Here is a 15,954-nt window from a genome sequence, read left to right on the forward strand (position 1 = left end):
TATATGTTTATTTTACACCATTCCGTGGTGGTGGATGAACTCATTTCTTAACCAGTTGCTTTCTATAATGTCTCCATTATTCAGTTAAATGGAGCTTTTAAAGCAATAATGGAATTATTGCAGATTACAATACCCAGGGATGCCCAGCTTACAGTGCCTCTCTTACAGGCCCAGGGAAATGCTGATCACCACTTTGGGATCAGGAAGCTATTTTCCTCCCGGCCAGATTGGCCAGGAATCCTGGAGGGATTTTTTTTTTTGTGGGGGGGTTGTTTGTTGGCCATCTTCTGGGCATGGAGTAGAGGTCACTGGGAGTGGGGGGAAGGTAGTTGTGAATCCTGCATTGTGCAGGGGGTTGGACTAGATCAGGGCTTCTTCAACTTTTTCCACTCACGCCCCCTTTTCGCCCAAGAACTTTTTATGCGACCCTGGGTATATAGGTATATAAAATAGGTATACAAATGAAACATTTACTGATAATAAATCATAAAGAAATTTATTTTAAAACAATTCTTTGGTATACATATAATTTTATTATTTACTGTTGCCAAATTTTTCGCAACCCCCACATTCAGTTATGGGGGCACGACCCACAGTTTAAGAAACTTTGGACTAGATTGACCCTCGTGGTCCCTTCCAACTCTATGGTTCTATGATTTTAACCCTTGTATGATTCTAATTATCAGAAATAGGGGAGGTTATGTTAGCTTTTTGTTGTAGGGTGGCAGCCAGGGCCATACCTATATTTATTTATATACAGCACTTTTGTTATAAAATAAAATTACAAGAAATTGAGGAGGTTAGGATTGGATTCTGTGACAGCAATAATTAGAAAATGTGGTAATTATTGTACAAAATTCTGAAGACTAATAAACAAGCCTGGCTCCTAATTTTATGGGATGGCTCCTAGAGCCAAAGAAAATTTGTCAAGGTCTGTTCTCCAGGTGTAAGAACATAGCATGGCTCACCCCTAAAAGTCGATCAACAATTCATACGATATGCAATAAACACAAAATACTGCTCCTACCATTCTGTATTGTTTTACAGCTTTAATTTTAGTAAGGAGCTGTCCAGCAGCTGAATAAGCAAGGTTGAAATCCTTGCTGAACTCACTTCTCTGGATGTAAACCCCATTAAAAACAACAGGACGTAAACACAACTCAGACTGCATTAAAATATCCTGTTTTCTAAAAGTTCCACTGTGAAGTTAGAGGGAGTAAGCTGAGGTTTAAGGAGGAATAACAGGGGCAAAGAAGAAAAGATTTGAAAATTTCTCCCCATCCCAAATTTAGCTCTAAAGAATACTATATGCTGTTAGAGGCTTGAGTGGACTGTTTTTCCCTCTCCCCTATTGTTCTTCTCACCACTTCCACACCACTTTTTTTACTGATTCCCAACAGCTCTTAATATTCCATGCCTCCTGGAACTCAATGAAAATGTTCAGTTTTCATCAGGCCACTTTTGGTGAATTATCTTCTCTTAAAACAAATACATTATTTTTCCCTACATTCCCTCCTTTGTCTTTGGGAAGTCCCATTTCATTGCCCTATTGACAGGCAATCAAGCATGCAATTTAATGCTGGAGTGGAAAAGCTGGGAGCCCATGAGGAAGGCTGATAAATATCCATAAATTTCCCTCCGTTCCAGAATGTGCTATCTATAAGCTCTTAGGTGTCTGCTGCCCTTAACTGCTCTCAACATTTCAAGAGCATGCTTACTCAGGACCTAACTACATATTATAAAGTCCTCAGGTTGTGTCCAGGTTCAACATGAAGACATGTGCATTGCAAGCTCTCCACTGGGAACTCAATCTCCAGGTGCAGGGATCACAATTTAGAGTAGGACTACACCACATGGAGAGTAGGCAGTTGCACCTTCCCCCGCCCTGTCTTCCCAACTTTAAACCCATGCATATCCCATCAGTGTACATGAATAACCCAAATAGCGCCTCCAGAGCCCTTTCAGGTTAGGAAAATGGTACAGAGGGAGGATTAACCAGTCTCTGAATGCTATGGCGCTGATCCAAATCAGTCCTTCCCCTGCATGCCTGGGAACCATGCATGTGAAAAGCATGTCAGACTGAAAGTCCTCATGGCAGACCTGAACATGACCCAAAGACTTTGCAACATGTATTTAGGCTACCTGCCTCACACTGTTACCAGGCTTCTCCTCCTTCCTAATATTTTTCTGCATTACCTATCGAGTCACCTGAGTATTCTTATTCTTGTCTGGGGATAACCAACATTTGCTACTTTTGTGATTGGCATGATACATCCACAGGTGGGAAACCTTTGAGAATTCACAAATAAAAGAGTAAAGATGACAAAGTCTTCCTTCCCACTCCACACGTCTTCACAGAGTGCAAGGAAGCAAAAGTAGCCATGGGAAAAGAGGCTTGTCACTCACCACAATAAAAGCTCTATAGGAAAATGCCACAGACCAGGCCTTCACAAATTTTATTGGGGAGGTAGGTTAGGAGCCAGACTCATTTTTCAGCCTGTATTTTATTAATTGTATTTTCTAATCCTTACTACCATAACACCTAATTCCCAACCTCTTCAAGGGCTATGACAAAAACATTGCATAAAAATTAACATGGGGTAACCCTGATTATCATCAACACATCACAAATTTAACCTCTAACCCTAAAATAATTCTGCCCAATTTCTCATAATTCCATTATTGCTTTTAAATAGCTCCATTTAATAAACTATTGGAGCCAGTATTAACAAGAAACTGATTAAGAAATGAGTTCACCCACACCTGTATAAAGCTAAGTTTAGTTATAAACAAGCAGAGACAAGAACTTTGTGCACATTTATTTTAAGTCACAAAACAAAGCATTTTGATGTGAAATATGTTTCCACTGAGAACTGCTGAGACATGCTCCAATAAAATAATTTCAGAACATACTAGGCTTGACAATGAAATTTCTAAGCACCATGGTGACCTGGCACATTGGATTTTTTTGAGCCTTGCCACAGATTTCAAAGCTGAAAGAGTAGTAAGTACAAGGCAGTTCCCCACCCTCACAGAACCAAACACAACATTGTGCAGAAATGTTACTGCAAAGCTTAATAATGGGCTTGTCAGCAAATTCTACTGACCCAACGGCCCATTCCTGAGCTTTGCAGTCTGAGAATGGCATTTCCTTATACAGGTGCTGGGACAGCAGTCTGCTTCTCACATTTCATCCTCCCAAACCCTTCCCCCCAAAACAGCACCTGAGGCAAACTTTCCCATAGGATTGCAAAGCTCTGGCTTGGAGCCTTCAAAAGCCAAAACTTGTAATGCTATAGAGAAACTAGGGTTGAATAGAGGTGGTAAGAACCTACTCTCGCCCTTCACCATGCTCTTTGTAATAATGCCTGAAGCAAATTTCACAACAAGGTTACAAAGTGGGAACGTAAAATATTAAAAGAAAAAAATAATGGTTGCATGAACCATCTTAGCACAAACCAACTTAAACCAGGGTTGGGTCTAACCAACGAACAAGAATGGAAAATGTGGAAATCTTACAAGAACCACAAGATGCCTTGCCTCACCTTTCTCTTGTCCAATACTGACTGTGTGCTATTAGCCTTTTTAGCTCCAGAATTTTAAGAAGCTGACAAAGTGCTAGCAATTTCCACTCAGAAATGCTCTAGTTGAGAATTAAACCAGTTACTTAAAAGGGGATGTACACAGTACATACAACAGTAGAGAATTAAGCTTCAGCTAGCTAAATGAGGGCTGTCCAGCTGGAAATAATGAACACTGTTGAACTTGAGGAAAAGAGCAGCTATTTATTTATTGGCAAAAAAAATTCTCTCTTTTTTTAAATTACAAGGCTATGCTTTTTCTGCATTTGTTTATGGGAAGTCCCATTTCATTGTCCTGCTGACAGGCAATTAAGCATGAAGTTCAGTACAAGAGTAGGAAAACCCATGAGGGAGCTCATGAGATAGGTTGATATATATATATATATATATATACACACACACACACACATAAATTTCCCTCCCCATTTCAGGATGATCTAATGATAAGCTCTATTTATTCAATATTGCTGGCATCTAATCATAAAAAGATAAGTATAAAATCCATTGGGATAATGATCCTGGTCCTATTTCCCATAAAGTTTGGAAGAATACATTTGTAGTTATGTAAGATCTCCTTTGCTAAAATATGTATTGAGAGAAGCTCAGTACAACGTTGTTTTTTGCTGGTATCTCACCCTGGCTCAAAAATAGAATTTTCAATTTAAAAATGTATTAGTTGGGAGTGTTCTGATCTTTATGCTGATATTTCCCAACTCTTTCTATGTAGAGTGGTACTGGTGGCAAGTTCTCTTAGTAAACGCTGGTGTTAAGAATGGTTGCAACCCATTGTAAATTCAACTGAATTATATTCCAGTGAGCTGCCTATCTTTTATGAAGTTGTTGAGTATAAAGCTTCTGTTTCCAGCTATATTGTTTTGGTTAGGTACTGGAAAAAACCTAAAGTTCCAACACCCATTCAGGAGACTCCATAATGTTTTGGACTTGGCAAAAATGGACAAGCTTATGGACAAAATGCATTCTGGATTGGGTAGGAACTGCTTGGTGCCATATGTACAAAAGTGGGTTCCCTTTATCAGCTACTGGAATGTTTATCTAGAATTTGTAAACACTGGAAGAACAGGGTGTGTTTTTTTTCTTGCTACAATGTTAGAATGAAAAAAGATTTATTTTTCTTTTGATTATACGGATGTCTTGTTACTGTTTTTTGTGTTTACTGTAAACAAACATTTAAAAGGAGAAGACATGAAAAATGATTGATTAATAAATCATCACAATTTGTTTAGAAACATTTGAAGTTTGTAAATACAGCAATTTCCAAACAAGTGTTACATTCATTCCATTTTCCTAACAACTTCCCCTCTCACAACATGCAGATTTTTTCTGTATATATAAAAAAATCAGCATCCCTTAAACCGTAAGATTCCACCTTTATCCATTTTCCAAATACTATTCCCTTAAGTACTATAGCACAAAAGTACTATATCATTCCCATAATTACTATGGTGTTACAGAACTGCATTTTCTGGGGAAGGGGGCAGAATGCATTTGGCATTCCTTGTCTAACGGTGCAATCCTAAAGAGAGTTACTCCAGTCTAAGTTACTCCATTCATTTCAATGGGCTTAGACCAGAGTGACTCTCTTTAGGATTGCACTGTAAAGGGCATTTCCCTCACTCTTCCATAGATAAAAAGGGCAAGAGTCCAGTAGCACCTTAAAGACTAACAAAAATATTTTCTGGTAGGGTATGAGCTTTCGTGAACCACAGCTCACTTCTTCAGATAAGAAGTGATAAGAAGTATCTGAAGAAGTGAGCTGTGGCTCACGAAAGCTCATACCCTACCAGAAAATATTTTTGTTAGTCTTTAAGGTGCTACTGGACTCTTGCCCTTTTTGACTACTGCAAACAGACTAACACGGCTACCCACTGTGAATTATCTTCCATAGATAGGCAGAAATGCAAGAAGCTTCATCCATGGGTTAGTCCTTGCTGACTCATGATAACTACATGCCATATTACAAATGACTACCCAGAAAAATGTCCTCAGGATTTCAAAACTATCATTTCAAAACTATCAAAACTATTCTGCCAAATGAAATTAATTAAATATGGTTTTCCAAAAAGGTGTGATATCAGTCTTTGAAATTTGATCACCATATTTTTAAAAGGCTATGAGGAAAGTCTATAATTAAATTCCAACACAGTAACAGGATGCACAAATACACCTGACCTTTGCAACACAACACTGTCACAGCATCATACCCATACCTGATAAGGCAGAAAAAACTGTAAAGATGTTTCACATTTGCTGCATTTATGAGGTAGTAGACTACCAAACTACTCTAGCTGCCCTGGACTTTAAAAAAGTTCTCATATTTCATTGCACTGTGATCATTTTATAAAATTAGTTTTAAAAATCCAACTCCAATACGTCAGGATTAGCAAAATTATAGAACACATTCTGTTTATGTGCAAGGACTGCCTACAACTACAGGGTTGCTTACAGGAGAAGTGAATCTTGACAGTGGATCCCAACTCTGTTTGCAAAAGCAAGAATTTTAAAGAGAGGGGAAGAGGATCGTGTCATATGCATGCATTCAAACAGAGTCTACTGCCAAACTTCATCCTATTGACAAGTGTTCCAAATAGAGGGGAAAAAATTTGAGAAATCACCTTCATTCCACAGAAAGGCTGTGAAAGAACGACAATGACAACTATCAACAGTTTTAGCAGGGAAAGGGAATTTCAGTGAGCCTTTTACAATCTTTCCACTATTGACTGAGAACTTTACCACATTCCTATGGAACTCACATTCACGCAGAATCTGCAACATTCGTGCATAAAGGAATCATGCTATAATCCTGCACATGATACAGATATATTACACATTATATAGACTTACACACACATGCAACATCTTTGCAAGCAACTATCTTGATGTGAGGCATTTGCAATTTCCTGCCATGCAATTATTTCTATGTAGGATTTAGTAAGAGGTGAAGCAAGCACCCAGGGGAAGGGGGCTTTTTGCCATTTACCCCTTGAAAGGATGAAAAAAGGTACCTCTGTACAGAGTCAAGGTGCATAACACCCAACTCCTGTAAAACTGACACAAGGACTTCTTTTATAAACTTCCTTTCTTGTTGAAACTCAGTGCAAAAAAATTATTTTCTGCCTCTACAAAAAGTTTAGATTGCCAAATAGAGGGTGATCTGTATTATATTGACATTTGCAATACATTGTATGGTTCACCAAGACAACCAAGAATAAAGCAAACTTTATCTATAGTCATTTCCCTTAAGCTGACAAACCATAATTATTTGTCAGACTTGAGCAAAATAAGTCACATTAATTGCTGTAACATGTGTAAGGATGAATTACTCATTCAAAAATATTTGACTAATTCCATTAAAACAAAAGAGAAGCCAAGAATTGCAGTCAAAGCAGATTCAAGTCCTCACAGAGAGTGGGCAATGAGGAAATCCAAAATAAGAGTAGTAATTAAATCAAAGCATCTCTTTTGAAGAATACTTTGAGCACAAACCAAACAACTTAAGAAATACCAGTAACACTACAGTTTCCAAATCATCAGCCTGTTTAGAGTAATCTATTATAAGCCTGCTTGTATGGATGTTGCATAGTGTTGCTGCTGTATCAACATTGATACCAATATAAGCAGCCAGTATTCTGTGGCTTGCAGTTAACACTACCACATTTCCACCAAGGTTCTACTCCTTCCAAGGTGATATCAACAAGCCTTTTTATGGTGTAAGAATTCCTGAAACCACCCAGCATTTCACTGTAAAATATTGTCCTTCTTTCTCACAAGAAACTTGAATTATTGTTGTGCAACAGAATGCTTCCCTAAGGAGCTGGCAGCAAAATCAGACAGCTTGGATTCTATTTCAAGACTGAGGAAGGTTTGTCAAACTTAGGAGCTGCTTACATGCAAGTGCATTGTGGAGGAAAAGGAAAACAAAACCCACTTTTTTCTGCAAGCAGTGAGAACTAGAAGTTTAACTGAAGAGATCCCTCAAAGTGGAAGCCACTTTGACTCCAGATCAAAGAACACATTGCCAGGAGCTGGGCGCCATTTCCCAAAAACCTCGTGTCCCTATTTTTTTAAAGCAACTGGTCTGTATAGATTACTTTAAAAGACACATACACAAGATGTTCAAACTATTTGGGATGGAAGGGCAGCTCATGCTGGGCATGCATAAAAGTCCAGGGTTCAATCCCTTGTATGTTTCACTAAAAATTATCCCGAAACAGAGCTAGGAAAGCCTTCCCCTGAGACCTTGGAGCATCACTGCCAATTAGGTGGTATAGTACTTGAGCTACATGGACCAGTGGTCTGAATTAATAAATGACTGCTTTAAACTCCCAGCAATACAACCACAGATCCATTGTCTAAGTTGGTGAACCAATGCAAGATGATGCCTTGTAACGCTGCACTGAGGCAAAAACCTTTGCATCTAATCCTATCCATCTCCTTTTCCTTTGTGCAACAGACCTTAGAAGCAGACTGTTCAGTACATTAAACACGGTTTACTTAGAAACAGATTTCACTTCAATCAGTGGCACACTTTCAAGTATTTTTAGGATGAGACCACCAGATACAAGAATATGGCTCTGCCCCTACTTGGCACAGTCACTGAGAACAAAGTAGTACGAAAGAGAATTACATGACATCTGAATGCAGCAAATAGTAAATGAAACGTTTAAGCATCTGAAATATGGTTTTCTTCAGATCATACTTTAAAGTGTATTTTGCTATAGCTGTAGTAAATAATTTCTGTATTTTGAGAGTAGTCAGCTCTGCACTGTAAAGCACAGGGATGAGTCCAGACTAAATTTTCTACTAATGGAAGGCGCGTCAATCAGCAAAAGAGAACTTTCCTGTCTTCCACTGCAATCCATTGATTTCTCTGAAATGCTGTGCTTGGGGGACAGAGAATCCCCAAGAATGACATGATGGGCATATCGGGGTCTGCAGCAAGAAAGCAAAATTGGTGGAAATTTCACCTCCCATTGCAATAGGCGGATCAGAATACTTCTGGAAGTTTAAAATTTAAACACTGATTTTTAAAGACAAAGAAATTTATCTGTTTTCCAACCAATGTTACAAGATGGAACATTAATTTGAAAGTATATATGCCATCTTTTGACCCTAACCAAACTCTGATGATTCATAAAACTAATGTAGTAACGGTAGAAAAACACACAGAGAAAGATTATCACCACTTGAAAGAAAACAGCTAAAATAGCACTGAACCAGAGGCCTGCACAAAAACCTTTGATTTGTTATGTCAATCAGCATGTGAATTTCAGTTTCCCTTATTTTGCACATCTTTGCTCTGTGCATCTCTCTTTTTCGATAATTCTTAGCCCTGATGTGCCTCCCTCTCTGGCCTTTTCTCCTCCTCCTTCTATATACATAATACACTCTACATGGGGCTTGTCCCTGAAGACAACCCAGCTTAAACTGGTACAGAATGTACCCAGCCCATGTCTGGTATTGCACAGTATGCTTGCACATATTCTACTCTATGCTAACGGCACTGGCTGCTAGTTTATTTCAACAGGTTTTTCATTACCCTTGGACAGTTAGAGAACAATACTAAGCAGGCTGACAGTCCTACAGATGTGTATTCAGTGAGGCTTATTCAGAGGTTTTTTTTTTTTTAAGGATTTCACTGCTAGTGAAGCTCTTTTTGATTACGGCTTTATCCAAATATTATTTTCTGAAATGTTTTCAATATTTTATTATATTTGTTGTTTAAAACTGTATTGAAAAACATGGAAATATGGTAAAGGAACTCAAGTTCTCCTGAACCTCTTCTTCACCCCCTTGCTAGGCTTGTAATGATTCTGAATGAGTCCTTCTCTAGACCATCCTGCCTTGTCTGCCCCTCTACACGTTCCACACACTTCAGCCAACATTAACCAGAGATATTTCTGAACACACCCACCCTTCATTCCAGGGAAGTGGGCGATTTCTTTAGAAACTGGGATAATTTCATCATGACTACGGACCCAAGGGGGAAGGGGAAGCAGCATGGTTCAGTTCAATCTCATCAGATCTTGGAAACTAAGCAGGGACAGTACGTAGATGGGAAACCATTGAGCAAGACTCTGCAAAGAAGGCACTAGCAAACCACCTCCGCTTTTCACTTGCCTTGAAAGCCCCTTGCTCGGTCGCCATAGGATGGTTGTGACTTGATGGCAGGTACATACATAGATGGGACGGAAGGCAGCATGGTATATAGCCTGATCTCGTCAGATCTTGGAAGCTAAGCAGGGTCGGCCCGGGTTAGAATTTGGATGGGGGACCACCAAGGAATACCAGGGCTGATATGCAGAGGAAGGCACTGGCAAACCACCTCTGTTCGTTTCTTGCCTTGAAAACCCCATAAGGGGTCGCCATAAGTCGGCTGTGACTTGACGGCATTTTACACACACACACAGATATGGGCCCAAGGTAAAACGAACAGTTTTGTTTTAAAATACAACACACCTTGTCCATAGTGATAAGGCTATGGAGCCATAGCAGTTGTGTGTATGAGGCTGGGTCAATGTATCAGGTGAATGTGGTAGTGGAATGGGGCATATCAGTGTTGAGTGCTAGTCCATAAAACAAAGTTCCTTACAAGCAGAAAACTCAGCACAAAGAGAGGTTCTAACCACCACCACCCTCCTGCAGAACTAGAGTAAAACTTGAAGAGACCTTTTAACATAGAGGAGCATTTATGAGTTCTGGACAACTCACGTGCTTGCACACTGTTTTATGTCATAACTCTGACTAGATAACAAGGGCTGGCCATGGTTCAATAGCAGTGCAGTGAGACAATTCTACATACTCAGAGATGCTCTAGTAATTAAAGGGGTTGTATGATATGTATAAGTTATTTTGGTGTTTGGGGTGGTGCACAGGGCATACAGTGGTCATGCTGCTCTTTTGGTTGATGGGAATTGTGAATAAGGTTCTCCGTGATCTGCAGAGTGAGTACCACTGATGTACACAAAGGTCCACAGAATTCTGCCCCTCCAACCAGCAATTGTCAATGCCCAAACCGTATCAAGTAACCCTCATTGAAATGTCTGATGACCATTCCAGTCAGAAAGGTCACAGTTCTAAGACAGATCAAACAGCTGAATCCCTTTACTATAACACCTGGACTGTCAAGAGTTTTATGCTTTCCACAACAGACGACAATGCACTTCTTTCCATGGTGGGTTGCGTAGGTATTGTCTTGTATCCATACTAATCAGCATTATCATTCACTATATGAAGTTCTTTCAGGGCACTTCAGCAATATCACCACGTACTGATTTCGCAACAACTGATGGGAGACGTTATCACATATTTATCCTTCCTCCAAGGAGTTCAGGGCAATGTACATGCTTTCACTATAGATATAAAAAGGAATATATATATATAGCACATGACAAGGTCCACATTTTTGGCAGATTTTTTTTAGTAGCATATCATTAAGTAGCATATTGCCTGGGGAATGCATATTAATCTACTAAGATAAGTTATAACATATTTATGGATTTGATAGATCCAGAAATTTAAGTAACTTCCAAATTGCCTTCCTGTTTGTTATCACACCATTTGAAACACAAGAGTTGTTTTTGGACAACTAGTGTATCGAGGAATCCCTGAACATTTGCCAAGTTATTTCCTACAGGATAAAGAATTTTACGAACAGATTGATGGAGTAGCTATGGGAAGTCCACTCAGTCCAGTAGTAGCAAACTTTTATATGGAATATTTTGAAAAGACAGCATTAGAATCGGCACCTTACAAACCTACAGTCTGGTTCAGGTTCGTAGATGACACATTTACTATGGTGAAGAGCCATGGTGAAGAAAAATTAATGGACTTTCTAAACCATCTTAATATCCATTCAAACATTCAGTTTACCATGGAAAAGGAAATTGAGGGTAAACTCCCATTTCTTGATACCCTTGTCATCCGTAAAACAAACTTTCAGTTAGGTCACAAGGTCTACCGGAAACCAACGCACACAGATCGCTACTTACACAAAAACTCCAACCACCACCCCCGACAGAAAAGAGGAATAATCAAAACATTAATGGACCGTGCAAGACGGATCTGTGAACCACAGTTTCTCAAGGAAGAAACTAATCATCTAAATCACGCACTGCTAGCAAACAGCTATTCCAAGAATGAAATCAGAAGAGCCATTAAACCAAACAAAAATCAGAAAACTCAGGAAAAACAGTCTCCCATAGGAAAGGTATTCTTGCCATTTATTAAAGGAGTCACTGATAGGATGGAGAAACTTTTGAAAAAACATAACCTACAAACAGTGTTTAAACCCACCAAGAAAATACAACAAATGCTACGATCAGCAAAAGACAAAAGAGACCCCCTCACCTCTGCAGGAGTATATCGAATACCTTGCAGCTGTGGACAAGTTTACATCGGGACAACAAAACGCAGCATACAAACAAGGATAAAAGAACATGAAAGATACTGCAGACTGGGCCAACCTGAGAAATTAGCAGTGGCTGAACATGGACTGACCCAAACAGGACACAGGGTCTTATTCCAAGACACTGAAAGACTGGACAATTCTACCAACTATTTTGTCAGATTGCACAGAGAAGCCATTGAAATTCATAAACATCAGCACAACTTTAACAGAAAAGAAGAGAGTTTAAGAATGAATAAAACTTGGCTTCCTGTCTTGAAAACCTCCAGACTAACAAAGACTACAGTCAACAATAGCCATGCAGATTAGCCTTGGATTTCACACATTAACAGATCACTTCAGGATACAATGGTTCCATATTAACAAACACACCCTCATTAGCACATTATCTTGATACTTACAGGACAATGGTTAGCACATTACCTTTGTTACTTTTTGCAGGACAATGATTCAGCTCAAACCCAACCCCTTTCTGACTATATATTACTCTTCCTACACACTTGACACTGAGAGACACTGTCCTTCAGTGTTACTCCTCTGAAGATGCCGGCCACAGCTGCTGGCGAAACGTCAGGAAAGAAAATACCAAGACCACGGTTACACAGCCCGGATAACCTACGAGAACCAGTGAACTCTGACCGTGAAAGCCTTCGACAAAATTACTGTTGTTTGTTTCAGCAAACAGTATCCAATAGGATGGATCAAAATGCCAACCTCAAAATGTAACACTGGTTTCTTAAAAATATTGAGTACCACTTTTCAGATTCAGCAGCAAGAACTATAGCAGCAAATACTAAATAAAAGGATATACAACTGTGAATGAATAAATTTTCTTATTAATGGTTCTAAACTTCAGAAGTCCCTTATCATGCTAAATGTGCCATGCTTATACAGACCACGGCTCTAATCACCTACCTAGTACAATATCTTAAAATACTCCTGGCAATTTCAATAAAGACGCAATACAATTCATGAGTGCAACTGGCCAATGGACTCCAAAAAGGGGTAGCCCTCTGAGTCTGTTACAGCAAAATAAACAAAAGTCTAGTGGTGCCTTCAAGACTAACAACATTTATTTAAATATAAGTTTAATGATCCACAGCCCACTTTGTCAGACAGATATGTGACACTGGCCTTGGGTGCCCGGACCAGCCATTATCTTCAGGTGTAGCTTGCTGTTTGTTCAGAAAAGCCTTACTGCGGTTGCCATTTTTGGGTATATGACCACATAGATGCTGGTTGTTATTGACTAACACACACTTCCCACATACAGTTCTCTCAATCAGGAAAATAGTTTGGCTGGGTTTGAAGTGTGAAGAAGAAGAAGCAACACCTAGTAAGAATATGACAGGTCAACAGCTGGCCAATTTCCCAATGTTTGACCTGGATAGCCCGATCTCGTCAGATCTCAGAAGCTAAGAAGGGTTAGCCCTGGTTAGTACTTGGATGGGAGACCAAGGAAGTCTAGGGTTGCTACTCACAGGCAGGCAATGGCAAACCACCTCTGAAGGTCTCTTGCCTTGAAAACCCAATGGGGCAAAAAAGTAAGCTATGGAAAGGGAAGTCTAGCGTGCACCAATAGAAGCCTTACACTCTGTACAATCTCTGCTTCTTACTGATGTTTTGTACTGTAGTACAGACAGAGCCCAAATCCATCCCATGGCAGCCAAAAGACTGCTACTAATTAACTAATAATTTGTTGCCTTTTATTGGTTACCACCCATTTCAACTTAACTCTCATGAATGAACAGAGCATAAAATAGTTTGATAAATAGATTTACCCAAAGGATCCACTATAGCATGCCCATAGATTGCTTGGCTTTTATATATTTCTGTAAATTTTGCACCTTTTCAAAATTGATCAAATTGACATCTATGAAGAATACTCATATGAAGTTCCGGATCTCACAAATTGATACTGCCTACAAAAGGCTATTCCCAGTCTACATGCAGCACATTGCTTCAACACATGCAGTAGCTGGAATTCTCTTATTAACTCAGGATTACATTATTAAACAAAACTCTGACAGCCAGCACAACTGATAAAGCTGCTAGTGGAGTTAAGATAAAGAGGATATTTGCTTAAAGCCATGAATAGTAGATTGCTAGGGGGAGAATTATTTCTGCAAACCCTTCTCTCTCTTGAGCCTATCTTTTACAACTTGGCATGGTGCAGTATTTCATCAAGGCAGAATATGTTATTTATGATATATTGCTGTTATTACCAGTTTATACTTGAAGCTTAAGGTGCTCAGTGTATCAGCAATTCTACAAATATAGTAAATCCACAGTTCCCAATCTTTGTGCATGCCATTTCTTAATAACAGGGACAAAAGCGAGTCTGTAGAACACACTGTATTTGCTTACATGCAACACTATTTTTTTCTGAAGTATGCCATTAAATTAAAAAGGGGATCATCATACATTCACATACAAGTTACAGTTACATCCAGTAATACAATTTTGTGTGTAGAACATTGTTTGGGGAGGGGGGTCATCTTCCTTTTGAGTAAACATGGCATGTCTGCAGTATAACTGGAATATCTCTTATAAAAACATCTAAGTTTGCTATGTGTACCAGCTACTACATGGACTACTGCATCAAATTACATCTCAGCGTATTCATAAATGAATGATACATTTGAACGAGAAGAGTTCTTTTTTAAGGTTCAGTTTGAAGACTTAGAAATCAAGCTTATTCTAGAGACTAAAGTGAAATATTATTCCTTTCAATGGAGGACAAGTAGATGAAAACGTAACTTACAAAAAAGGCCAAAAAAAATAGTTATTTGTAGCCCCATTATCACATCAACTTCAAAGTTATAAACACCACTGACTTAGCTATAGAAAGAACCACCCATCTCTCTTCCTGTTGATGTTAAAACAGGAACTGTGTACCTAAACTCACATAAAACAATCAGCATTCCTCTGTTGTTATTTTCTTAATTTAAAAATCACACACTGCATGCCACTTTGGAATTAATTTCCAGAGTGATTTCTTCTAACTGCACAGTGTCATTTAGCAAAAATTAAACCCTGAAGTATTCCTGGACTGCATATAGGAAGATTTATATAAGCAGAGCATGCTGGGAAGAAACCAATCTAAGCCTGACCCGATTACCATCAGCATCGACCAGTGGTATTTATAAATAACTCCATGTGTGTAAATCTTTATTCTTGCGCGACAACAACATAGGTGGCAGGCTAGCGGAAGGGGGGGCGCTTTGGTCACAACAATGGCATCAGCTCCCTCTCAAGAGCCAGCGACGCGTCTCCTTTTACCTGAGCAGCACTGTCCTCGCCCCCACCTCTCTCCCCCCCAACGCTTACACAACCGCTGAGCCCCCCCTCCCACCATTCAAGAGATGGGATGTCACCGCCATATCCTTCTACGCACCATCACGCTCTCCCTCTCTCTTTCCTGTCGATAACAACAAAATGTAGGTTAACATTAGGGGAAGCAACCAAGCCTGCAATTCAACGCATGCAAGCAATTTAGGGTGGTAGCGAGTGGGGGGGGGGAGTCCCAGCGCTCAATGGGCACCTCCGAGGATGCTCCCCCCTCCATCTCCCCATCTAATCTCCAACCTCCCCCCCCCTCCCCACATCCCCTTCGATCGCCTTATGGAGTCACAAATCTCCCATCCCATAATGCTCCACACAGAATAAAGGGGAGGGGGGCGATGATTAAAGAGCTCCGGGTTGTACCAAAGCAAAGCAGATCGCCTCCCCACCACCATCGCGACAACACGCGCGTACCCCCCCCTTCCTTTTCCTGCGCCACAGACAGCCCTTAATGCGTGCCCCACTTGGCACAAGGCAAAAGCCGCCCCCCCTCCTCCTTCCCTGCGCCTCACAGGCGGATTATCGCTGCCCACCACCATGCCAGCCTGAGGCGCGGGCCAGCAGAGCCAGCCGCCCGCCCACCTCCGGGGGCAAACCGGGGCA

The 15,954-nt window shown here is 40.0% G+C and overlaps 1 protein-coding gene across 1 annotated transcript in view; it reads right to left on the bottom strand.

Annotated features, from left to right (window-relative positions):
* Nucleotides 1-14,949, bottom strand: part of EPB41 (erythrocyte membrane protein band 4.1) — a 117,412-nt gene extending 102,463 nt beyond the window's left edge. Inside the window, exon 1 of the mRNA XM_056845755.1 lies at nt 14,915-14,949. The gene's annotated coding sequence lies outside the window, so the exon portion shown is untranslated. The remainder of the gene's footprint in view (nt 1-14,914) is intronic.
* Nucleotides 14,950-15,954: the final 1,005 nt, after the last annotated feature.

Source organism: Euleptes europaea, chromosome 3 (genome assembly GCF_029931775.1).
Source record: "Euleptes europaea isolate rEulEur1 chromosome 3, rEulEur1.hap1, whole genome shotgun sequence".
NCBI lineage: Eukaryota > Metazoa > Chordata > Lepidosauria > Squamata > Sphaerodactylidae > Euleptes > Euleptes europaea.